The sequence below is a fragment of the Notamacropus eugenii genome, chromosome 7, assembly GCF_028372415.1.
Source record: "Notamacropus eugenii isolate mMacEug1 chromosome 7, mMacEug1.pri_v2, whole genome shotgun sequence".
Lineage (NCBI taxonomy): Eukaryota > Metazoa > Chordata > Mammalia > Diprotodontia > Macropodidae > Notamacropus > Notamacropus eugenii.
This window is the reverse complement of record NC_092878.1, coordinates 27,716,211-27,743,017: the sequence shown is the minus strand read 5'-3', so window position 1 is coordinate 27,743,017 and position 26,807 is coordinate 27,716,211. Positions and strand designations below refer to the sequence as shown.

The 26,807-nt window shown below is 41.5% G+C and overlaps 1 protein-coding gene and 1 long non-coding RNA gene across 6 annotated transcripts in view; one reads left to right on the top strand and one right to left on the bottom strand.

Moving 5' to 3' along the window:
- MGA (MAX dimerization protein MGA) overlaps positions 1-3,179 on the bottom strand; it is a 236,355-nt gene extending 233,176 nt beyond the window's left edge. Inside the window, exon 1 of one of the 5 annotated variants that reach the window (XM_072623199.1) lies at positions 2,891-3,179. The gene's annotated coding sequence lies outside the window, so the exon portion shown is untranslated. The other 4 variants (XM_072623198.1, XM_072623200.1, XM_072623202.1 and 1 more) reach the window with 4 other exon arrangements.
- A 10,404-nt stretch (positions 3,180-13,583) lies between these two features.
- On the top strand, positions 13,584-23,620 carry LOC140513489 (uncharacterized). Its single transcript, XR_011970205.1, has 4 exons — positions 13,584-13,872; positions 14,461-14,542; positions 16,233-16,340; positions 23,045-23,620. It is a non-coding gene; the product is annotated as an uncharacterized lncRNA (long non-coding RNA).
- Positions 23,621-26,807: the final 3,187 nt, after the last annotated feature.

The following is a 26,807-nucleotide window of genomic DNA, read 5'->3' as shown; positions in this document are numbered from 1 at the left end:
ATCTATCTTGTTTCCATGAGTGTTCAGATTCCTTGAGTCTAGTCAATGCTGAGATTCCCTTAAGAGTCAGGTCAACATGGTAGATTTATTTCAATAAATGTTGTCTTTGACTGAAAGAAGGCTTGGGTGGAATTCTTTCGGGCAGGACCCATATGTGATTATTTTGGGGGCCCAGCACCCCTAAACCTCAATTGGTGTACATGTGCCACATTCATCAGTTAAAATCATGGTAAAGTGCTGTCCAGAATATATTCTGCCCCCATTCCCACCTATCAAAGAAAGCTTCTGGGCATTATTGTCTCACTCCAAACCCAACTTTACATTTTCTTTTATGTTTTCTTACTGAAGGATCTGATCTCACTTCAAATATGCAAATGATAACTAGCATTTATACATCAATTCAAGGTTTGCAAAGCATTTTACATATATTATCTTATCTCAACTTCTAAACAACCTTATGAGGTGGACACTATTATTAGCCCCATTTTACAGAGGATGAAACTGAACCTGAGAAAGGTTATGTGACTTGCTCAGGGTCACATAACTAGCATCTGAAGGTGAGAGATATCGAAAGGAAAGAAACAATAAATTTTTATAGCACCTACTCTGTGCCAGGCACAGTGCCAGTAAGCATTTTTTACAAATATTATTTCAATTGAAGCAGAATTTGAACTCAGGCATTCCTAACTCCAAGTTCAGTGCTTTATACAATATACTACTTAGTAGCCTCATAAGACAACTCCTCTACACAACCTTCATGAAGGATCTGTGTCTAGTAGAAAAGCCAGGCATCCATTAATAGGAATTAAACTGAAAATTCAAATCTCATTTGCTTAGGAAGCATATTCAAACCATGAAATGGTTGCAATAAGTAGGTTCATTACTCTGCCAATCTCCGCAAAAACGAAGGACTAAAAAACTTCACACAATTCTTATCTGTTCTTCTTACTAAACAAAGATTATTTGCATTCTTTGAAGACTCAATCACTGACACTATTAATAAATGTTCAATAAGTACATAGCATGTTACATAGTACATCAAAATCTGAAACATATTTTATAAAACTTTTCAAGAGAGTATTTAGTTTGCAATGGGAGCTTATAATCAATAATTAAAAGCAAGATCCCTCTTGAACTTCATATTTCAGAAGGCACCTGACATGCTGCCAGAATACTGTAGATTTCCAAATTATCTACAGATAATTTCATGTTTCTTTCAGAGACTCTTTAAATATTTAGCATTTATATAGCATTTTAAAGTGCTCTACACGTTATCTCATTTGATCCTTATAACAACCATTACCGGTAGGTGCTGTCATTATTCCCAATTTACAGATGAGGAAACAGAGGCCTCCACTGGCCCCTGATTACATCTACTAAGTGTCTGTGGGAGAATGCAAATTCATCTTTCTGACAACAGGGCTTTCTTTAAAGCCTCGTGATAATGTAAAAGACACCTGGCTCCATCACCAATCATTTCCCTTTCTAATAAGCTCAGTTTCACCCATTTGGGACAAGAATTTCTAGCAGGGTGGTCCTTTCAAAGGTGCATGTGGACCAAGAGCTCCTTCAACTGGAGTCAAGACAGAAGAAACCACGATAAATAATTTACTGTTCCTATCAGGAAGCAATGATTCAGTTAGTTTTAACAACTGGTTCCACTGGGCTCTTTACCAAATCTCAAAGGAGGAGAAATGAAAGGAGGAAAACATCGACAAGAGAAGGAACAGCTTAAACCAGTCCTTCTGCCCAGTGTGTTTGTTTCGGGGAGGAGGTGGCAGAGAGGGGCATTTTTGGAAAGGGAATGGGGCTGGTTTCCCCATAATATGAACACGTAACAGGAAGCCAGGGGCCACATCTTCATTTCTGGCACGAATAAGAGTCACTCCTCCCTTCTGGCTTCTGGAAAGCAGCGGCCATTGACTCAGAGTTAATAACGGCTCCCCTTTCTTTTATATACAAGCACACCCGGCCTCTCAAACACAATCCTGCGAGTGTGCTGTTCTCACCATTTCACAGATGGGCAAAGTAAGGCTCAGAAACAGTGACCCAAGTGTCCGGGACGGCCGTTTTAAAGCCGGTTCTACCTGTTTCCAAACTCAGTTGTCTCTACCCGCTAATCCACGCTTCCTACGCACATCTCCTTTCCTTCCCGACCTCGGTCAGTTCCGTCAGCCAGAAGCTCCGAGAGCGCCACCTGGCCGAGGCCGCCCTCCTGCGGCGGAGACGAGGCCACGTGACGGACAGGCCCTTCCGGCCCCACCCCCACCCCTCGCCGGCAGCACGCGCTGCCAGCCTCCTCACGTGACCCCGCAACTCCCCAGCCGCCCGAGCGGCCATTTTGTGGGAGACCTAACCATGCGTGATCGCGGCGAGCCCGCTCCCATCTGCCGGGTACAAGCTCCCCGAGGGCCCGCGGGCGGCACACACGCCCCCAACCGAGCCTTCGGGCCGCCCCAGTTAGAGCGAACCGCAGTGAAACATTCTGCACCCCAATGCACATCGAACCCCGGGCCTCCGGGAATGCGATGCCACCTCCTCAGTCTCTGACTGGCCCACTGTTGTCACGTGACGCCAACCCCCAATTCCCCCCCTCAAAAATTCACCTACATATACACTCAACACCTCGAGCCCGGAGCAGTCTTTAACAAGCGCGCGTGGGGGCCCGACGTAACGTATGGGAAACGCAGTGCGCCTGCGCGTACCTGTCACGGAATAGCAATCGTTAGCCAGACCCACGCGCCACTCCCGCTCACAGGTCCGGGAAACATCGCGCAGCCTAGCCTACCGCGGCCGTCATTGGAGGCCAGGAATGGTCACGTGCCCCTTCCGGGCCTGCCTCCCCTCCCCCCGACTCCTCCCTTTCCCCCCCTGCACCGCGGCTCATCACCTCCATTGTGGTGCGAAGCAGCTACGAAACCCGGGGCTTCGTGCAAAAAAGGGCAGGTCATTGAGGCCGTGGCTGCCCGGCTTTCGCGCCCATGAAAGCCCTAGGAAAGAGGAACGGGCGCCCAGGCGGCAGCGTTCACACTTAGCGATCCAGTTCCATTCTCCTCTCTCGAAGGTGGAAGCCGGGGCGTGAGGAGGGGAGGGGGGTCGTCACCCGATTGCATGTTGGGAAGGTCACTCCGCCCTGGGGTGACCGCAGGGCATGCTGGGAGAGTGGTCTTCCTTAGCGTCTCCAGGCTTCTAGATAAGTCGACTTCCTCAGCCTCCCGGTCCTGGGCAGCGTTTGCTATTTGGAGACCGTGGGGTCCAGTGCGAAGAGCTCTAGTCCGGGTGTGGGGAAACCTAGGTTAGGCGGCCGGCCGCACCCCGAACCGCAGCTCAGTGTTGGGGGCCGCCACCTCCCGGCCCTTCGCGTCCATCCCGGGAGCAGGCGGCTGCTGCGTGGCCACTGCGTGCCTGGAGGGATACGGAGAGTGTCCTCTTCGTCCTTTCGGGGCAGGTGAAATGAAACAAAGTAGCCACTTGAATGTTCAAGAGAAACAAAGTTACGGGGGAAAGCCTTAGGTTAGGACATTCCACACTTCTGGTTCAGGAAATCCCGGGCTCTCTCCTGCCTCACCTCTTAAAAAGGAGTAGTTAGCATTTATGCATCACCGTAAGATCTGCACAGCCCCGTACATCTGTCATCCCGGGCGACTTGGCCAGCTTCTACTGCCTTGTGCCTGTCTCATCTCCCCTAGCCCTGGTAGGATTGTAGCCCATGTGAGGGCAGGGTCTGGGCTCACCTGTGCATCCCCGGCACGTAACCTGAACGTAGGAGATGCTTCATAAATATTCTCCGACACTGTGGACCTCAGTTAGCGAGTTAGGGCCGGCGATCTCCCTCCCTGGACCTGGGTTTTAAATGATGTAGGTAATCCTTTGAGTCCTGGAGCAACGAGAAGTGGGGAGGGGATAGAAGAGGGCAGCCACAAAGCCCGTAAGTGTCAGGGTGGAAACTTGATCGTCCTAACCCTAAGGTAGACTCGATAAGCCATGATGCCAGGCTGCCTCCCAGATCATAAATATAGAGTTGAAATGGAGGCATCAAGTAACTAGCCCCTAATTGGGCAGAAAAGGGAGAGAGATCATTTAGGGAATAAAGATAGTTGTGGATTTCGGTTTATAGTGGATGTGGGATGATGAACGTGGGTCAGACTTCACCTGCTCTCCCTGAGTTCACCTTTTTCACTTTCAAAATAATCTTTACCGTCTAGTGCCAACCTACCCTTCTGGTATTATTTCAAATCCATTTCCACGTGTTAATGTTCTATTTCAGAAATCCCTGAACTTTTGCAAATAGAAAAGATCTTTTCAGTTATCTGAGCTCATAGGATTTTTTGCCTTTAGGCAGTTATATTTAAATTTGTATTGTTTATATCTGTTTACCTGACATACCAGCTATTTTGCAGTTACCTTAAGAGCAGGGACTAAATTTGAATTCTACATAGTAGGCACTTAATACATTATTGTTGAATGAATTAATTTCATACTACACTTCTTTGTGGAATTTATGTATCTGGTCTACTTGTCATCCTCCAAATATATAAAATGTTTTCTTGCCTCCATTCCTTTTAGCAAACCATGGTAAATGTTCTCCCCAACATCTAATTATACTCATCCTAAAAAGTACACTCAAATTTTACCTCTTCTAAGAAGTCTTCCCTGATTCTACCAGCCAGAAGTCATCTATTCCTTCTTTCAGCTCTCTGTACCTTGTTCATATCCATTTTCCTATTCTATCTTGTGTTTTTTATCTGCTCTCCTCCTCCTAAAAAAAAAAAAATTTCCCTTAACCGTACTAGACCTCCCAAGATATTATTCTCTCATCTTCGTCAAACTTGTGGAAAAATTAGTCTGTACTGCTTGCCTCCACTGTCTCCCCAGCTTCTCACTTGCTTAGCACTTTATCTGACTTCTGTCCCCATTTTACTGAATGATCTTAAAGGTTATTAATTACTTTTTTATTAGGAAGTCTAATGGCATTGGTATCTGTGACATTGTACTTTGAGGGTTCTCCTCCTTTGGTCACACTCCTGTCCCTCAAATGTCAGTGTCTCCCAATGATCTGTTCTTAACCTTTTCTTCTTTCTTTGCCTTGTCTCCCTTGGCAATCTCATTTATTCACTTATTGCTTCAGTGATCTCTAGGGAGACAAATCCCAAATCTGTGTTTCTACCACCCAAACTTACCTTAGAACTCCAATCTTTTATTTCCAACTACCTGCTGAATATCTATACCTAGATATCCTACTGATTCCTTAAACTCAGCATGTTCCAAACTGAATCTTTCCCCTGTAAATTCTATTTCTGTCAAAGGCAACACCATCATCCCTGTGTTCCAGGCTCATAACCTTATGGCCCTCCTTCTCTTCCCTCTCATTTACTCTTCATATCCAGTCAGTTGCCACATCCTATCATTTTTACTTCACCACTATGTCTGATATCTGATCTCTCCAGTTATGATATAACCACTCTAGTTCAGACTCTGACCTAAACTATTATAATAGACTCCTAACTGGTCTTTTAATTAGACTATTACCTCTTCAGTTAATCCACACTACTGACCAAGTAATCTTCCTAATGCTCTGCCAGTGTCTTGTCACTCTGCTCTCCTTAGCCTCCAATTCAGGCACTCCAGGGTTTTATAGTTTCTGTCATGTCCAACGCTGTGATCCCATTTGAGGTTTTCTTGACAAAGATACTGGATTTTGGTTTGCTATTTGGCTTGCCATTTCCTTCTCCAGCTCATTTTAGAGATGAGGAAACTGAGACAAAATAGGGTTAAGTGACTTACCTAGGGTCACACAGCTAGGAAGTGTCTGAGGCTGGATTTGAGCTCAGGAAGATGAGTCTTCCTGACTCCAGGCCCAGCACTTTATCCTCTATGCCACCTACCTGCCCTTTGGCTATCCTAAATTCCAGCCAAAATGGAATGCTATCTGGCACATTCTCTCCTTCTGGTATCCTCCATCTCTGTGCCTTCCTTCACACTCTCCCCTTTACCTGAAATTTATTTCATACATTCTCCCCTCTGTCTTTTCAAGTACTTTCTTTCATTGCAGACCCAACTCAGATGTTTACGTCTTCTATAAAGATTTCCCTGAGTGTACCTACATAGAGTATACATAGATGAAAGTGATCTCTCCCTCCTCAGATTTCTTCATACTTTGCCTGCCACCACCACCACTCCTTTGCACTTATCAATTCTCCCTAATATCATTATTACTCATTTATATGTCTTTTCTCTATGATACTTCCTATGAAAGTGAGATCTGTATTATATCTCTTTGTATCCCCAGCAGCTTGCATAGTACTTTCACATCATCGGTACTAAAACTGTTTTTGAATTTGAAGTTCGTGTACATCTCTTTCCTCTTTGGTTTGAGCTCCTGGAGGGCAGGAATCTCCCACAGCGCTGTGCCTTATACATTTTGTTTGGCCAGACGTGGTTTCATCAATATAAGGAATTCCTAATGTGGAAACTTGACTTTGCTGGTGTGGATTGGTTACCCTCTCTAACTTACACTATTGATTTTTAATATTTAATAAATATTTGTTTGCAGAACTTACCCACAACATGCCACACATGAGACACTTTCCTATATAGACATATTCACGTAGAGACAGCATAGGTTCCACAAAAATAGAATTGCTTTTCTACTAGGGTAGAGCTTGGAGCAACTTTCTCAGATCCCTGTGTAATGTAAACATGCAGCTAGGTGGCACAGTGGACTGAGTACTGGGTTTGGAATCAGGAAGACTCATCTTCCTGAATTCAGATGTGGTCTCAGATATTTACTAGCTGTGTGACCCTGGGCAAGTCACTTAACCCTGTTTGTCTTAGTTCCTCATCTGCAAAATGAGCTTGAGAAAAAAGTGACAAACCACTCCAGTATCTTTGCCAGATAGGGTCATGAAGAGTCAGAAATGCCTGAAATGCTGAACAGTGACAAAACAAGAGTAATGCAAGCACGTGAAGCTTGAGCTATGCCAGTGCACTCACTAAGCGTTTTCAAATGCAAATTTAAATCCCACAGTTCCAGCCTTGAACCACAAGCTCATTACCATCTGACCGTAAATTTTATTATCCTTTACAAAGTGTAAAATGATCCAGGCACTTCTAAAAGGGAGTTAGGCCCTATAAGGCACAAATGCACTCTGAAGTGGGAAGAGCCTTTACCACTCAATTGTCTCTATAACTTGCTCCTTACAAGGTAAACATTTACTGAAGTAAAAAAGGGGCAGAACTTTACACTTGAAAAAGAAGCAGCAGCTAAGTAACACAGTGAATGGAGTGCTAGACTTGGAGTTAGGAAGACCCAAGTGCAAATCCTACCTCGGATACTAATGGTCTAACTGGACAAATCATTTAACTTCTTTCAGATTCAGTTTCCTCATGTAGAAAATGGGGGTAAATGTAACACCTACTTCATAGAGTTGTTGTGAGGATCAAATGGCATAATGTTAAAACCACTGTATAAATGCTATTATTAGAGAAGAAAACTGGTACTGCTAAATCCCAGAGGAAGCAGAATGGGTTGGAATCTAACACAAAGGTGGAAGCATTAGGTTTAAAAAAGGAAAAGGTACTTCTTTCTCTGATTCACATGGAAAGGCAAAAACAAAAAGGACATGTATTGTGTTCCTTGTGTTGCCAAGGAGATAAGGATATTGCAGATAGACACCTGCTGGTTAAGAAGGAAATCCCCAGCATTCCCCTCCTTGAACCTTCAGGGAACTGAATGAATTTTGCCCTTGAACCAGCTTGAATGACAAGCCCACTCTAAGTGGGGTGAGAAGAAACAGCATCAGAGCAAGTATACTAATCTGGCAGGAAAGTCAAATATATAATGTATATAAGAGCTCATTAGATAAGTGGTCAAAGAACATAAACAGGCAATTTTCCAAAAAAGAAATGCAAGGATCAGCTATCTCATGAAAAAAATGTTCCAGATCACTAATGAGAAAAATGCAACCTCATGCCCATCAGATTAGCAAAGATGACTAAAAGGAAAATTGCAATTGTTAGAAAAGCTATGGGAAGACAGGCACATTGATGCATTGCTAGTGGAGGTATGACTTGATCCAACCATTCTGGAAAACAATTTGGAACTATCTTATACGTATCCTTTGACTCAATGATACCACTTATGGTGAGGCAACAAGCATTTATTAAATGCTAATTATGTTCCAGGCACTGTAGTAAGTGCTGGGGATACAAATATAAACAAAAGCAAGAAAAACAAACAAACAAACAAAAACCTTACATTGTAATAGGGAACACAAAAGGGAACTGTGAAAGTTAGCAGTATGTGGAGTAGAACCCGAAAGGTTGTCAACAGAAAGTTGTCAAAACCTTTTGGCTGCCCCACAATGTCACGTTGGCCTCACATTTCAGCTTCTTTCTTCAAGGAATGATATTCTAGCCTTCTCCCCCCCAGAGAGGGTGTGGGTTTCCCAAAGGAACAGTGGGAATGAACCTCAAGCACCAGTTCATTGCACAACCCCACCAAGCTGCTAGATTTCATTTTAAGTCTATGTATATTAGTCCTGATTCATGCGTTCTCTCTGCTTTGGGGAAACTATAAAAATGTGTATCAATAAGCATTTTTTATTGCTCTGAGAGCCTAATTTTTTGCCAGAGAATGCCTCTCCTCGGTAACAGAATCTATTGTTCTCTCTCCTTTGGAGCTCCCTTGACTGTATTTAACCCTAAGGATATAAAAATTACTATTTCAAAGAACAATCACTTTGTCTTAGAGAAACCAGTTTCTTTCAAAACAAAAGGCAGCACAAAAAAAAACAAACGAGGATTGGAAGAAAAAAAACCCAGGGTGAGCAGTCTCTTGGGAGAGCTCAAGGGTCATGGTGATGCAAGGGATAGGAAAGTAGGACGTCACCAGTTCTGTTCTCAGCAACAGGAACAGTTCCAGCCACCCTGCATCTGTTCCCTGTGGCTTCCAAATAGCTCCTCATATAGTCTTTATCTTAGCATCTTGGCATTCTGTCTCCTGCTAGTTGACATGAAGTTGAAGGCAGCCCAAGGCAACTTTGCCTCCGTTCTTGTAGCCTCTCTCTGGTCCTCTCCCACAAAAGCTGGTAGAGACTCCTTTTTGCTTCAGCTCTCTTCCTCTTCCTCTTCCTCTTCCCCTCCCCCTCCTCCTTTAGGAATGTCACATACTAAGCTTTCTGTCACAGTCCTATACCTATAACAGAGCCCAAAGTAGATAAACAGTGAGGACTTTATGTCTGCCAGTGGACACTGATTTCTAATATTCCCCTACATACCACAAGACATATAGCCTAAACAAATACAGAAGGAAATGACCCATATACACAAAAAATATTTATAGCAGCACTTTTTTTGTAGCAAAGAATTGGAAACAAAACGGGTGCCTGTCAGGGAATGGGTAAACAAATTATGGCATATGAATAATAAAATATTATTATGCCACTGGGAAATGACAAAGGAACAGTCTCAAAAGAACTCGGAAGACTTGTATGAACTAATGAAAACAGAGTGAACAAACAATATCAAGAAAACAATTTAGACAATGACCACATTACTATAAAGGAAAACAACTTTGAAAGACAATTCTGATAAATGCAATGACCAATCATGATTTCAAAAGACGGATAGTGAGGAATACTTCCTACCTCTTGGCAAAGAGGTGATAACGGACTAGAGGTGGAAATGAGACATACATTGATAGACAAAACCAACATGTGGACTTACTTTGATTCACTATACTTGTTATAGATGAGGGTGAGAAGAGCGAAGATTTGGTGGCTAACCAAAATGAAGGGAAAAAAAGGACACTAATGAAGCATTTTAAAAATACACAGAAGGACAAAATAAAATTCAGAAGCAGGGAAAGTATTATTACTATCATCTTAAATGTAACATACACTTTAAAAATTATCATAGAAGTTCACAGTTTCACAATCACATTTTCTTTATATGTTGAAATGCTCATATTTTTGATGTTCAAGTTCATAACAAAAAAGAAAATTTTTATTAAAAATAAAGGAGAATAATTCAAAATTAGCCTGGAAAGCTACGTGGAAGCCAGATTGTGGAGGACTTCAAATGCCACGCTGAGCAGTTTGTATTTTTTCCTAGAGGCAATAGGATGCCACTGAATGTTTTAAGCCAGGAGTGACATCATCCAGCCTATGCCTTAGCCTATTTTGGCCCACTATGGAAAAGAGATTGATGAGGGAAACGACTAGAAGGAGGGAACACAATTAGGAATCTCTTGCAATGGTATGGATAAGAGGTAATGGAGGCCTAAACTAAGGTTGTGACTGTGTGAGTATAGAGAATGGGACTATTGCAAGAAATCTACGTAGAATCCAGAAAACTTGGAAACTAACTAGAAATGAGGAATGAGATAAAATATATATCTTTGATTACATGAAACTGAAAAGTTTCTACACAAGTAAAATTAATGCGCCTAGGATAAAAAAGAAAACAGTCAAACAGGGAAATATCCAATTTCTCAGATATGGGATTGGTTTTGAAGCTATATAAACAATGAACAGTCTCTCACTCTCTCTATATATGTATGTGTGTATATATATGTACACATAAACATGTATGCATACATATATATGTATGTACATTGGAGAAATACTCATTGTTCACGGGTTTACAAAGCCAATATAATAAAAAATGACAATACTAATTAAACTACCAGTGGATATCTGTATAGAACCTAAGGGGACAATTCATCTAGAGAAATAAGAAGTCAAGATACAGGGGTGGGGAACCTGAAGCCTCTATGCCACATGTGGCCCTCTAGTTCCTCAAATACAACCCTTTGATTGAATAGTCAAGATAGAATAGCAAGGAAATTATTGGGGGAGGGGGAGAAAGAGGAAAGGAAGGGGGCCTAGTAGTACCAGATCTCAAACTGTACCACAAAGTCATAATCATCAAAACAACTTGATATTAGGTGAAAAATAGGTTAATCAGTAAAACAGAAACGGAACACGGTAATATAGTGTTTGATAAACCCCAAAATCCCAGCTAGAGGGGCAAGAACTCACTATTCAACAAATACCACTGGAAAAACTAGAAAGAGTCTAACAGAAACTGGTTATAGACAAATATCTCACATAGATAATTAAGATAACCTCAGAATGAATACATGATTTAGACATAAAGGGTGACAAAAAATAATCAGAAGAGCATGGAAAAAATTTACCTATCAGATTTGTAGATAGGTGATGAGTTCATGACCAAACAAACAGAGAGATTCACAGGAGGCAAAATGGACAAATTTTGATTCTGTAAACTTAAAAGTTGATGTAAAAGTAAAACTCAGCTAAAATTAAAAGAGAAGCAAGAAACTGAAGGAAGAGCTTTGCAGCAAGTTTATTTCATAAAGGTCTTGTTTCTAAGATATCTAAGGGACTAATTCAAACTTAAAAGAATAAGACCCTTTGTTCAGCTGATAAATGGTCAAGGGATATGAATAGACAGTTTTCAGAAAAATAAATCTAAGCTATCAATAATCATATAAGAAATTCTTAAATCACTAATAATTGGAGAAGTACAAATTATAATAACTCTGAGGTACCACTTCACATCAGCAAAGCTGACAAAAAAGGAAAATGACAAATACTGGAGGGACTGAGGATAAATGGGTATATTAATGCAATATATATGTATGTATATGTGTGTATATAATATATATGTGTGCACATATATATAATATATACATATATACATTATGTATGTGTGTATGTGTGTGTATCCCTTTCTCGGCCAAATTCCTTTAAAAAGTTGTCTATACCCACTGCCTCTATCTCTCCTCACACTCCTGAACCCTTTGCAGCCTGGTTTTCAACCTCATCACTCAGCTGAAACTGCTGCCTTCAAAGTTAACAATGACTGCCAAACCTGGCAGTCTTAATTCTTCTCAACTCATCGGCTGCATTTGACACTGTTGACCACACACATCACCCGGAAATTCTTTCCTTTTGAGGTTTTTATGGTATTATTTCTTCTTGTTATGCCTCCTGCCTGCCTAACTATTCCTCAGTCCCCTTTGCTGGTTTATCATCATCCATCTCATATCCCCTAATTATGGTTGTTTCCCAAGATGCCATCCTGGGTCCTCTTCTTTTTCCTTTTTCCTCAATGTCCTTGCTCTTAGTAACCTGTAATGTAAACAACCACAGGCAATGAGAGTTAAAGATATTCCTATCCTATTAATAGGCCTCAGGTGGAGCCCATTAAGGGAAGCTTGATTAGGGAAAGCTTGTTTTGTAGGAAGGCCCACACCTTTAGTTAATTTCTAATGAGGCACTGGTTCTCAAAAGTGGTGATGGCCTCCAGCTCAAAAAAATGTATATATACTCTGAGGTGAGGTTTTGCTTTGGGGGCTTACTCTTTGGAAAAAGGTTCCCATGCCAGATGAGACTCTGGGTAGCCAGAACCTCCCCCCACATCCCTTGAAAACCCAGATATTGGTGCTTCCCTCTCTGGTAATTATGTATGTATGTAACAGTCAGACAGCTGGATTTGTCTTTTGGTCTGTGATATATGTATTGCTTATGGTCAGACAGAAGGCCTGTCTGTTGGTCTTTATTTCTCTGCCTGTATTTTCTCTATTGGTATATATGATTAAAGAAGATTGTTGACTCCTCAAAAGTTGCTTTCCTTTTGGAAAAGCAGTTCTAAAAACCTGTGCTAGCAGGATATCTTGGATGTGTCAGGGTGCTTGCTGCTACAGAACCTCATCAGTTCCTCATCAGTTTCTCACCTATATGCAGGTTTACAGTCAGACCTAGTCTCTTCCCTAAGCTTATTGCCTATGGCACATTTCAACTTGGATGTCCCAGAGACATCTTAAACTCAGTATGTCTAAAACTGAACTTATCTTTTCCACAAACCCTTTCCTTTTTCTAAATTCCCTATTATTGTCAAGGGCACTACCATTCTTCCAGTATTTCAGGTTCATAATCACAACATTATTCTGAACTTCTCCTTATCTCTTACCTATATATCCCATCAGTGGCCAAATCTTGCTTTTTGTATTTTCATGTTATCTCTTCCATCTGACCTCTTCTTTCCACTTTAGTGATTACCCATCTACCACTTTAGTTCAAGCCCTCATCATCTCTCACCTAAATTATTGCAACAGTCTCCTAACTGATCTCCTTGCCTCCAGTCTCTCACCACTCTAAGCCATTCTACACATTGTTATTTTCTTTACGCATGGATCTGACCTTGTGAATCTCCTGTTCAATAGTGGCTTCCTATTGCCTATAGAATAAAATATAAATTCTTCTGTTTAGTTTTTAAAGCCATGTGCAACTTGGCCCCAAACTACCTTTTCAGCCTTGTTGGACATTACTCCCTCTTTTACGTTCTGCAACCCAACCAAACTGGCCTTGCCGTTGTTCCTCACTCACAGCATTCTATCTCCCCATCCTCAAGCCTCTGCACTGGCTATTCTCCTCTTATCTCCAATTTTTGAGTCCCTCATTTCATTTTTTAGGTGAGGAAAAGGGTTATTTTTTCAAATTTTTAAATTTGCCTTTTAATTTATGGACCGTGGACAAGCATTTCTATAACAGTACAATAAAGACTGATTGCACATGACACTGCAAATCTACTACGTACAATTTGAATTCCCTTCAAATATGCAACAAAGTTATTATGTAAATTTTTTCCATCCCCCTACTCCTACCCTAGAGATGGCTACCATTAGACTCAAATAGGTATATATGTAAAATTGTTCTATATATATTTCTATTTATCAGTTATTTATTTATCCCTCACTTTTTTTACAATGTAACTCAAGCACCATCTTCTGCATGAAGCCTTACCTGATTTTCCCAAACTGTTAGCATCCTCTCTTCAAGCATGGTATGTTTAACCACTTTGTGTATTATAAACTTTATATTTTATGATGTCTATTTTCATATACACTTGTCTCCCCCATTACAATGTCAATTTCTTGCCAATAAGGATGGTTTTATTCTTTGTACTTGTACCCCTTCCGCTCCATACCTAGCACAGAGCCTGGCAGTAAGCACTCAATAAATAATGGTCGGTTAGTTGATTGAGAAGAAGGCCCAAGCCAGAGACTTGGAAAACATTCACAGTTAGATGGAGAAAAATGGGCGCTGATCTAGCAAAGAAAATTGAAGAATGTTCAGAAAGGGAGGAGGAGGAGAGAGGGAGAGAGAGAGCATAGAAGCCAAGCAAAGGAAGAGAGAGTAGCCAGGAGGAAGGGTTATCAAATATAAGAAGCTTCCTGGGGGATCAAAGAGAAACAAGCCTGAGACAAGACCATTGGATTTAACAATGAAGAAAGATAATCTTGGAGAGAACGGTTTTGTTGGAATGATGAAGTAAGAAATCCAGTCACAAAGGACTGAAAGTGAATAGAAGGTAAAAAAATGGAATTTAGATTTTTTTTCCTTTAAGCAAATTGTTATGCTTTTTTTCAAGACAGAAAACATCTTCCTCAAAAGAAGCAAACAAGCCCCTCTCTGAAGTACATTCCCTACAAAAAGATTGTCCTCAGAAAGAGGTATGTCCTTTTATAGTGCGTTACAATTATCAGCCATTGTGTTTAGAGTTTTGTTGCCTCTCAACGTTGGCTCAATTTATGGTCTCAAGTTCTAGTCGCTGAACAGGAGAAGGTAAAGTAAGCTGGATTATCTTTGGCAAGTTATTTTTAATATTTTAGGGACCTGGAGTTTCATCCTGCAATGAAGGCAGGCCATCTTTTTAAGAGCATTCTTCCAGTGGTTCTGTGTAATGGAATTATAGAATACCACATACCACGTTCTGTGTGCAATTGCAACTGAGGGCCAGTCAAAGAGAATGAGGAGGTACATAGTAGACATGAGACGGTTATTGTAGCTACCAATAAATTGTTGGTACACTACCAACAAAGAACTGTGCAAGCAAAGGGTTGTAGATTATATCATCAGAGATAAGTATGGCCAGAAAAGAAGGTAGGTAGGCCATGCGGTAAGATCAAAACATAACCAATGAACGGCTCCCTGATGCCCATGCCATGCTAAGAGAGAGAGAGCAAGGCCCAGCCTATTAAACAGCTCTTTACATTCAGCTCTTCTCAAATGTTAGGCACATTGCTTCCATCTTATTATCGTAAGTAATGCTACTGTGGTCATTTTGTATAGGTAGGAAGTTGATTTTTTACCAGCCTCCCAGCCAAGAAAGCCCAAAAGATAATCAGAAGGTGTTAATGAAGGGTTAAATCTAAGCTAATTACAAAGATGTAGCTACATTGTGATCCCTTAATAAAATGTAAACACCTTTCTCTGGATAAATTAGGAGTAAGGATACTAGCTGATTGGCTGAGGTTTGATAAGCAGATCCCTGGGTGAAATTTAAAAGACAATCAGTCATAGGCTCCAGTGCTTTGTGGAGGAGACCACTAAAGAGAGAGAGGAAGGGATTTCTCTCTCCTACCTCGGCATCAGTCAGAGCATTGAGTAGTGATGGGCCAGGAGGCAGTCCATCCAGAGCTCCTTGGATAAATCCAATCTCAAAGACAGTTTCCCTGTCTTTTAGGGGGAAAAAAAAGCCTAGCCTAGCCTGTATAGCAGATATTGCTCCTAACACAGCCCAACCCCTGATGGCAAGGTTTTAAAGGTCCTCTAAAGGATCTTTCACCACTTTATTGTATTTAGGGTTGTTACTGGGCAACCCTAATCCTAGGGATTTGAGAAACTGGTGGAGGCAGCAATTGAGGGAGGAATTTAGTTCAGGTAGAAGAAAAAAGAGATAACAAGAAAAGGCAGGAAATAATGAAACAGCTCCTGTAGGAGTGATGGAATACAGAGAACAAAGATCAGAAACCCGAGGTTTTACCTTTCCCTTCACAAGAATCAAGTACCATTGTTGGCAGTCTAGTCCACATGTTGGGTAATGTTAAATTTCTGAAGTTCATGTTGTATTTCTCTATGTACTATGGTTACGGTGTATGAGCAATACCACCAACCTCAGAGCCACAGTGCAGGTGATAACACTTCTGGCACAGTCACTAATCCTCATCAGAGTCAAGGTCATCTGTGTAAGGTAACTAAGTGGTCATTACCCTATTGCATACAGCCTGTCCCAACATCAGAGTTGATACAAAAATCTGCTTTGTAACACTACTCCGTTTGTGCTCTGCAGGCCAACAGCCAGGACATTTCCCTTCCTGAAAGCCCCATTGCAATTTAATATTAAATCTCTGCCCCTTACAGGCATCTACTGAGAGACTGCCCCCCTTCTTCCTTGGATGCTAAGTAAAAGACTCACCATCTAGGAGCTTAGGATCATCACTAAGCTGTCTGGGGCAACTCTTCTTCCAGGTAAAGACACATTAACTATAGTTATGCAGACACAGGTTTACCTCCCCCATATTACTAAAAAGTAAGCCCCCTCCCAAGAATGCTATCCCTTGTCCTGGCCAAACTCATTCTGAGAAGGATGTGTCTGAGCTATTCTAGGGGAAGGAGACCCGATAATTGAAGGGGATTATGAGGCATTTCCCCAGGGTATGTGAATTTCTCTCAAGTGAAGAAGTTCTCTAGACCTGAATAAGGGTAGAGTAGAGAAGGGCCAGAAAAAGTCAACTGTAACAGTGTCAGAAAGAGGCTATGTCCTTATGGGTAAGTGGGCTAGATTTGAGAAACTGCTAGACAGGAGAGTTCTCTTTCTAAAATAGCATTAATTCATCATGGACTTGGATTCTGGGAAGAAGGATACCCAACTCTTGTAGTCAGAGCCGTAATGATGAAAGCCTTCCCCTGGGGAAAGAGGGTCAATGTGCCAGATTGTGGTGGGTTGAGGATCATTCTAGGTAAGTGGGTTGTCTGACTAGCATGACAGCCCCAACAGAGAAGTAGCTGTTTTGTCCTTAGTTAAGGTGATTATATGGGTCCTTGTTCAGCAGCATCATGAATGACCCCCAGATGCAGGACTAATTTTCCAACACCTGCAGTTCTTATAATATCATCAAAATGGGGGGGAGGGAGGGGTTTAGTTTAGGAGAGTGCATAGCTTATCTCTAAGAGGTGCTTACATTCTCCATCAACAAGTACATGCCAAGAGAAGGAGGCACTGGAAAAATTCCTCCATTGGTCCTGACTCCAAAGATAATAAATGTCTTATCTATTTCAGTATAATTAGTTTCTTTTTGTAATCCTATGCATTTTGTTATGTGTACTAAAAACATTTTGAGAAGTCCATAGGCTTCACCAAATGGCCAAAGGGTTCTATGACACAAAATGGTTAAGAACCCCTGACTTAGAAACATAGAAGGCAACCTTATCAGATTTGCAGATGGGACAGGAAGCTAACACACTTAATGATAAAGTCAGAATCCAAAAATATCTTGACAGGCTGGAACATTGCTGGGATAAATCTAATAAAGTATAATTTAATAGAAATAAATGTAAATGTGAAATCACAAATGGGGGGGGAGTAAATTCCTCCTGTTGTTCTGTTTCTCCTGGATTTTCCCATGTGCTCAGGCACCAAAGAAAAGATCAAAACGTGGAGAGTCGGGGCTGCCAGAAAAAGCAAGGTTTAAGGTTGTACTAGTTTCCGAACTCTAGCAGGATTTGTCAAAGGGCAAATACAGAGTGTCCCCTTTCTGGCATTCACTTGAATGGTGTTAGCTCCTCTATTCGGATTGCTCCTATTGAGACCCACTTGACCCAGAAGCAGTCCAGCCATGCGTTGGGAGGAGAAAAAGAGAGGGAAGTTGACTATATGGATAGAGATCTATGTGGCAGAGGCCAGCAACATTACCAGTGGGTTCAACTAAGTCATCCCATAGAAGTATTAGTCATGGGCAGCTAGGTGGGGCAGTGCATAGGAGGCTGGGCTTGGAGTCAGAAAGACTCGTCTTCTAAATTCAAATTTGGCCTCTGACCCTAGTTGTGTGACCCTGAGCAAGTCACTTAACCCTGTTCCTCATCTGCAAAATGAACGGGAGAAGTACCACTTCAGTATCTTTGCCAAGAAAACCCCAAATGATCGCAGAATGAAGCAGAATATTTTCTCTTGTGTTTTGTTTTGATTTGGTTTTTCTCATGGTTTCTCGCATTCATTTTAATTCTTCTATGCAATGTGACTACTGTGAAAATGTGTTTAATAAGAATGCATTTGGAGAACCCATATAAGATTTCATGCCATCTCTAAGACTTATGGAAGTGATTGTAGAAAACTGAAAACAAATAAATTAATAAAAATGAAAACAATTGAAAAATAGAAAAGAATAAAATTACAGAAAAAGAAAAAAGAAAAGAAAATAGGGCTTGGCGATATTTTTTAATTAGGGAAATTACTTGAAGCAAAATAAATTTGATCATTAAAGAAAAAAGAAAACCCCAAATGGGGTCATGAAGAGTCAGACACGTCTGAAAAACAGCTCAAAGAAGGATTGCTCAGTTTTCCAGGGTCTCCAGCTCAGCCAAGCAGCAATTTGCTTAGCAGACAGGCAGAAATTGAGAACAGTTTCTACCAGATTAACTAGAGGGACCAATCTAGAATGTGATGGGATAACTTCCCCTTTCCCTTTGACTATGAGGCTGAGTGCTTGGAGGTGCTTCTTTACAAAAGTCTCCTCCCTCCCTTTCAAGGTGAAAGAGGCATGATATAGAAGAGAGTTAAAAATTCAACTTTACCAGAAGCTGTTGTACTCAAGCTATTTGGAACTTATTATACTTTATTATTCTCTGTGCATTTTAGAGTATTTGCTTGCCAATTGAGCGAATGATTTGGAGCTATTCTGAGGATGAAAGATTGGGAATTCAAGTGGGTAGTAAGCAAATTATGAATTATTTTTGGAATTTGTTACATACCCCTAGGTGGGAATGTAAAACCTGGAAAACCTGAGGAAGGGAAGGCTGGGAGATGCTGGGTTTAGTAGCAACTTTCTGCACATGCACTGTGGAAGGAAGCTGGCACACAGTTTCAGGTGCCTCCTGCTGGCTCAACAGGTTTAGCATTTACACCATCATACCTTTTTAGGGATGGCAGATGAATCACTGTTGCCATGGAACCCAAACTGTTCCTTTAGGGAAACTAATTTTTCTTCTTCAGTTACAAGATGAGGAAGGCATGGTTGGACAGCAGTTTGTCTGAAAATAGATATGGGGGTTTAGTGGACTACAAGGTCAGTAAGAGTTAACAGTTTAAAAAAAACTAATAAACTCTGATCAATACAATGATCCAGGATAATTACAAAGGACCCGTGATGAAAATGCTATCCTCCTGTAGAGAGGGAACTGACAAACTCTGAGTGCAGATTGAAGCGTACTTTTTTCGCTTTTTTTATGTTCTTGGTATAAGTTTATCAGTTGTTTTTGTGGGGTTTTTTTGGTTTGTTACCACCACCACCACCACCAAAAAGAAGCAGGTATATTTTCTTTTAGACCTCAAGATTGTCCATACTCTTTATGAGCCCAGAGCCTGGACTACAGATGAAAACTAGAAGCTATGCCTTTCTTAATGCAGCACAAGGTCTTGTTAGCTTTTTTTTTCCTCATTTTTGGGTTATTACCACCACCACTGAAGCAGCTAGATGGTTCAGTGGATAAAGCGCCAGGCCTGGAATCAGGAAGATTCATTTTCCTGAGTTTGAATCTGGCCTCAAACATTGGCTGTGTGACTCTGTTTGCCTCAGTTTCCCTGTCTGTATCTTTGCCAAGAAAACCCCAAAATGGGATCACAAAGAGTCAGCCATGACTAAACAAAAACAACAGCCTTTGCCTTTCAAATATTATTTGGTTTTTATACTTACTAGTAGAGACACAATGGGCAGCTAGGTGGCGCATTTGGATAGAGTGCTGTTCCTGGAATCTGGAAGACTTATCTTCTTAAGTTCAAATCTGACCTCAGACACTAGTTGTGTGACCCTAGGCAAGTCACTTAACCCTGTTTACCTCAGTCTGCTCATCTGTAAAATGAGTTGAAGAAGGAAACTGCAAACCACTCCAGTATTGTCGCCAAGAAAACCCCAAATGGGGAATTATCATTGCTGTTTCAGTTGTTTCATTTGTGTTCAACTCTCTGTAACACTGTTTGGGGCTTTCTTAGCAAAGATACTGGAGTAATTTGCCATTTCCTTCTCCAGATCATTTTACAGAAGAGGAAACTGTGACAGACAGGGTTAAGTGACTTGGCCAGGGTCACACAGCTAGTAAGTATCTGAGGCCAGATTTGAATTCAGGAAGATGAGTTTTCCTAACTTTGGTCTGGCACTCTATCCACTGCAGCACCTAGCTGCCCTAAGAACTATTAGAAATGGTTTTTGTCTTTTTATCAAGGTGTTAATGAACACCTCCATATTTCATGAAGAGATTTACTTTCAGATGTCCCAGGTAAAGCCTCCTCACCTCTAGTAAGCCCATTGGGTTGATTGGAACTGCCCTAAACAATCCCTGCTAAACCATAGGAGAGGCATTGAGTGGCACAGTGGATAGAGCACTGGGTCTGGAGTCAGAAAACCTCAGTTCAAATCTAGCCTTGGTCACTCACTAGATATGACCCTGAGCAAGTCACTTAACCACTGACTCAGTTTCCTTGATTATAAAATGGGGAAATAGTAGAACTTACCTCCCTAGGTTGCTATGGGAATCAAATGAGGTAATAAAGTGCCTGGCATATTTTGTTGTTATTGTTTAGTCATGTCTGACTCTTCCTGATCCCATGGACTGGGCATTCTTGGCAAAGATAATGGAGTAGTTTGCCATTTCCTTCTCCAGTGGATTAACGCAAACTGAGGTTAAGCAACTTGCCCAGGGTCACACAGCTAGTAAGAGTCTGAAGGAAGATTTGAACTCAGGTCTTCCTGACGCCAGGCTCAGTGCTCTATCCACTGAGCCACCTAATTGCCTGGCAATAGTAGGTAATTAATAAATTCCAATATCTATTTTTTCTTTCTCCTTTCCTCTTTGTTCTTTTGTGAGGATTCCTCTGGATGACAGGAATAAGGAGGTTGGAGTCCTGCCCTTGTCTGCTCTGGTCAGTCCCCATCCGGAGTGTCATGTTAATTTCTGAACATCTCAGTTTAGGAAGGTCATTGATAAGCTGGAGAATATCCTAAGAAGAACAGTCAGAATGGGGAAGGTCCCCTAGTCCACACCATAAAAAGATCAATTGAAGGGACTGAGGAGATTTTATGGAAAAGAAAGAAAGAGTCAAGGGGGGGCCTGATTCCTTTCTTCAAGTACTTGAAGAGCTGTCAGTCAATTAATAAGTGCATAGCAAAGTGTCTACTATGTGTCTGGCACTGCAGACAGGCCAGAGATACAAGGAAAAATTAAACATTTCCTTTTTCTCAAGGCATTTACATTCTATAGGGGAAGGCACATGTTAGCACATGGAAGAGGAATTAGACTTGTTCTGTTTGGGCCCAGAGGAAGTTGCGGGGAAAGGCAAATTTAGATGTCAGGAAAAAGTTTCCTAAAAATTGTTGTTGTTCAGTCATGTCCAACTCTTCATGGTGCCATTTGGGGTTTTCTTGGTAAAGATACTGGAGTGGTTTGCCATTCCCTTTTCCTGTTTATTTTACAGATAAGGAAACTGAGGTAAAGAGGGTTAAGTGACTTGCCCATGGTCACATGACTAGTAAGTGTCTGAGGCCACATTTGACCTTACAAGATGAGTCTCTCTGATTCCAGGCCTGACACTGTATGGATTGTGCCACCTAGCTACCCCAGTTACAGCTATCCAAAAGTGAAATGGGCTTCCTAGGATGGTAGTGCTCCTCACCCCCTCTTAGAGGCCTTTAATCAAAGGGTGGATGATTCCTTGTCAGGTATGTCTAGAGGGGATCTTTTTCAGGTATTGGTTAGACTAAATGATCCCTGGAACCCTTCTAACTGATATTCTGTGACCTTAGGGGTATTCTGTGTCTTTAGGTTTTCATTAGTTTCTTCTACACCACTCTATTCTACAGTTAGTATACCAGTTAAGCTGAGCTGAGGGTTCATTTTGTGCAATAGGGAGATATATGTTTGGAAGGACTTAGTGTCAGGCTTGGATGCCTTTACACATTTAGTTGGTCCAAGTTTCATAGCTTTAGACTACCAGTCCTTATTGGGCAGGTACCATTTCTGTGGAACTTAAACCTTGCAAACAGTAGATACTAAATAAATATTCATCAACTAACTGCACTGAACATTCCTCAGAATGGCTTCTTGTGAATGGACATTCTGAGTTGGCTCTCCTCAAATGGATCCATGATCTCCTCCATTTGGAAATTCCCTTCAGTGAGTATCAGAAGTAAGGTTTGAATTGAGGTCTCCTGACTCCAGAACCAGAGCGTTTTCCATGGTACTAAGTCCAGCCCCTTCATGCTACGGCTGAGGAAAATGGAAACAATTTACTCTTGGTCATATAGTTAGTAAATAGAGGACCTAGACATTGAACCCAGTTCCTCTTTCTCCAAATCCAGCATTCTTCCCATATTACTGGACTATGGTAGTCTTATTGGGTACCATATGTGGTTCAGGGAGCAAGTCTAAAAGTACTTAGTGTATACCTTTCTGTGCTTGGGTCTCCTCAAATCTGTTTGAGGTAACTAAGACCCTTCTGTCCAAGGACAGAATTCCACGTGTGAGATTGAAGATAGCAGGAAAGTACCCTTTGCAGGCCTAATCCCTTTGCAGGCAAAGTGGAGTTAGAAGCCCCCCCACCCCCACACATACCTGGGAAGGTCCTCATTGAGTTTCTTGTCAATCAAGTTGAAAATGTCTATTCCACAAGATATTTAGACTCAAAATTTCACAAGACCCCATGCCACAGGGCATAGTTTCTGGTTTTAGGGTGGGTTAAAGTGAATTAGAATAGATCCTACCATCCAGGATTGCTCTTGGGACAGTCACCAGAGGTGACAAACCTGCTTTTTGAAAATCAACTCTGATTTTGCTAAAAACAAAAACAAAAAAAACCCACTTTCTGTATGTTTCATAATTATGTACATCACCAAGGAAACAGACAGATTTACAAGAAGCCAAACTGTGTCTATTCTATTCCTAAAATGTCAGTAGTTTCTTGGCAGAGATTATAAGTGAGGTGAGAAAGAAAAACTGTGAAGCAGCAGGGCTGAAGAGCCAAAAACTTCCGCATACAGAGACATCAATCAAAGATGCTTGCACGTCACAAACTGCAGCCTCACGCAAATGGGAATGAACTGGACTTAAGTGCAATTCAAAATCAGGTATTTTGTATACTTGGCATTTTCTCTGGAAGAATTAGTTGGCACTTTTCCACATAAAGAGCTAGTGAAGAACATCCTAGTTCACAGGGGTAATTCTCCTAAGATGTGAACATTCGCGTGATGCAATATTCGAATTCCTCATACACAGGTCTCAAGCTGAGCCCATTGGGGCTCCAAGAAAATCAAAGAGTTGGAGACTGTGTACAACACATTCAAGAATGGAACAACTGGAAAAGAGATAGTCCAGGACAGAAGAATAAGTGGGAGCCAAAACCAGCTACCAAAAAAAGATTAAAAAAAATAAAGATTCCTTGTGGCTGATATGTGAACAAGGAGCAAACCAAGGCAGACAGCACATAATAGAATCGGTTTAAGAATGTGTCATGTGAGCACGCCTACAGACCACTCTAGGAGCTGTTTCTGAAATGGGAGAGGCTGTCATCACCTCTCCCTCAGAATTGCCATGAGCCACAGAAATAATTTTGTTTTGGAAAATGGATCTTAGTTTTCAATCTTCCTTGTCCAGATCATAGTCCAATTCCTCTGGTAAACTCTTGCTCTTACTCTCCTGCTACATTAACCCTTGATAAATCAGTCAGACAGGCACTAGGCATGAAGTCAAAAGAAAATAGGAAGGAATTAGTTAAGCCCAATATTCTGAGTCCCTTAGCTATGAAGTCATGCTGTGGGACCTCCCTGAATGTTACCCATATGACTATTCCCTCTAATGTCTCCTGGTGGATGCTGGGGGAATGCCAGTTCCTTGTGATGATATAAAAAGGAGGTGCAGGGAGACTTTATACACATATCCAGTGTCATATCTGAGTGGGGAATAAGGTTAGGGTAGATAGGATTAGGTGAATTTAGGGTTGTTCCTTTGGTGCTTGCAGATGGACCGCCCCCCTCCCTGCCTAGAGCCTTACCAGGTGATGGTTGGTAGCATCTGTCTGAAGTCAAATCTTCAGTTTTGCTAACAGTACTGAGCTAAAACTCAGGAAAGAACCTAGCCCTCAGTAAAGCAAAACTGTTGTGAACCAGGGCCTCTGAGACATGGCAAAGTCAAAACAACCAGGATAAAGCTATTATCCTCAGCGTCCCTCACCATCATCCTCAGTAAACATATGTTGTAAGAGAAAAAGGTCTGCTACTCAAGAGGCTCTAATTTCACATACATAAAGAAATACTAAACCAACCAAGACATGTAAGTGAATCCAAGATTGAGTGGAATCTGGGATATTTCCTAATGTACCTAAAACTTCCCATGGTTCCTAATAATAATAGTAGCATTTAGATAGTACTTCAAGGTTTGCAAATGTAAAGATGTACATTATCTCTTTTGATCCTCATGACAACCCTTTAAGGGCAGGGCCATTATTATTCCCATTTTACAGACAAGGAAATTGAGGCTGAAAGTGATTAAATGACTTGCTCAGTCATACAGCTAGTGTCGGAGGCAGAATTTCAACTCAGGTCTTCCTGACTCTATGCACTTTGCTACCTAGCTACCTCCAATGTTCTCCTTATTTCTGTTCCTCCTAAAAAGATGCTGGGGCTTCTTTCCCCCCCCAGAGCTCTGTCACATCCCTGATGCTTCCCAGCAAAGGAGAAACATCTCTACAGATTGCAAAACTCTCATTCCATCACACATTAAACCTTTTATGTCAAACCAAGCCCCCATTTTCATCTTTATACCCTCATTTCTGTCCCTCTTAGTCACGCTTAGATACGCAGATTTGGTGTACTTATATCTGCTCTTATTCTAGCACACCCTCCAGTTTGTTCCATTTTGCCACAGCTAGAGAGTACAGAAAAGCTCTTCATACCATCCTCTGACATGCCAGCTTAGCATTTGTAGCACTCAACTTTTACAGTTTCTGTCATGCTATGCATACAATATGGATGGATTTATTATCAACTATAGCTGACATTCTTAAGTTATTTTAAGGCTTGAAAAGCATTTTACATACATTATCTCATTTGATCCATACAGCAACCCTGGGAGCAGGGATGGGTTGATAAATATTTAATAACTGACTCTCCTAAAAAAAGTATTCATGACACACTTGTAAGTTTAATCTGTATTATTGACATTTTCTCCATCACTTAGCTGATTTCAGAGGTATAAAAGTTCACACTGAAAATGTAAACAATAAGTTGGTACAAACTGTCTCTAGGAACCCACCCACCCCCCTCCTGGGAAGCAGGGACTATTATTATCCTCATTTTGCAGTTGAGGAAACTGAGGCAGACAGAAGTGAAGTCATGTAGTCCAGGGTCACATAGGTTATAAGGATTCAAACTCAGATCTTGCTGACTCCAAGTCCAGTGTTCCATCTGCTACACCACCTACCTCTACCGATGCTGGACTATAATGTTTGTCCTTCATATTTGAAGAGGACCAGTGACATTATGGGGTGATGTCTTAACTTGTACATGATTTGGATTTTAGTGAGGCTGATGACTGCACAAGTCTGCCTCACTTGGATTTAAGGGTTGTACAAAGTCATCAGCCTTACTCTCTCATCAAAGTCCGGTGCCAAGACAAAAGTCAGGGCAACTGGTGATGGTCCAAGATGCAATGGATGACCTTGGCATTTTAAATTTCTGACCAAGCTCTAAGCACTCCACAGTGCTTACTTCAGCTACTGTTATGGCTACCTTTGGTTCTCATTCGCCCATTCTACTGGAGAAAGTCTTCACATGCTTGAGGTAGACATCCCTCTAACTTACCAATGGGTGTGATGCTTGTCAGTTACCCCTTAACCTGGTTCAGCCTGTCAGCCAAGATGGTTTTACTGAGGTGTGGCTGCTGCACATGCGGCAGTTTCTTGGAGCCAGCAGTGAGAGTTGGGTGAATCAGATGGATACCCAAAGATGGATGAGCAGCCCTGAAGAAGGTTCAGCAAGCCCTCACACCAGAGGTGCTAGACTTCCCTGAACACCCCATACCCTTCTCTGAGTGGGATACAGACATGATTAGTACATGATCCTTGCCCTCACAAAATTTGCAATAAAGCAAGAACATCACACAGATAAATACCATACAAAGTTTATGAGAGGTATGAACAAAATGCCTGGAGACTTCACAGGAAGTAATTCATGAGAACAGGGAAAGAGGAAAAAGAATCAGAGAAGGCATCTAAGCTGAGCCTGGACTTCATCAAGTGAAATTGCTGGGGGAGGAAGAACGAGAGAGACAGAGAGAGAGAGAGAGAAAGAGAGAGAGAGAGCGTGTATAGAACAGACAAAAGCATGGAGGTGGGCCAATGAGATAGGCATTTGGCAAATGACATATATGGTCCAGGTTAGGTGGAACATAGGCAGCATAAAGGAATGTCATAGAGAACTGCAAAGAGGCTCATGGCTTTATGCCTTGAAAGAATATTTCTTTGCTGAGAGGGAAGGAAACAAAGCCTTCTTTGTTGGGGTTAGAAGAAAAGTTAATTAATGCCCCTGACGTTTTTGCTTGCCCTTCCCCAGTTCTAGCCCTAGTCCCACCCCTTACTTTTTTTTTTCTGAGCAACATAATGCATCCAGGTGTCAAAGTAGATGGAGTATCTTCTTGATTTCAAATCCAGTCTCCAGTACTTACTGCATGACCCTG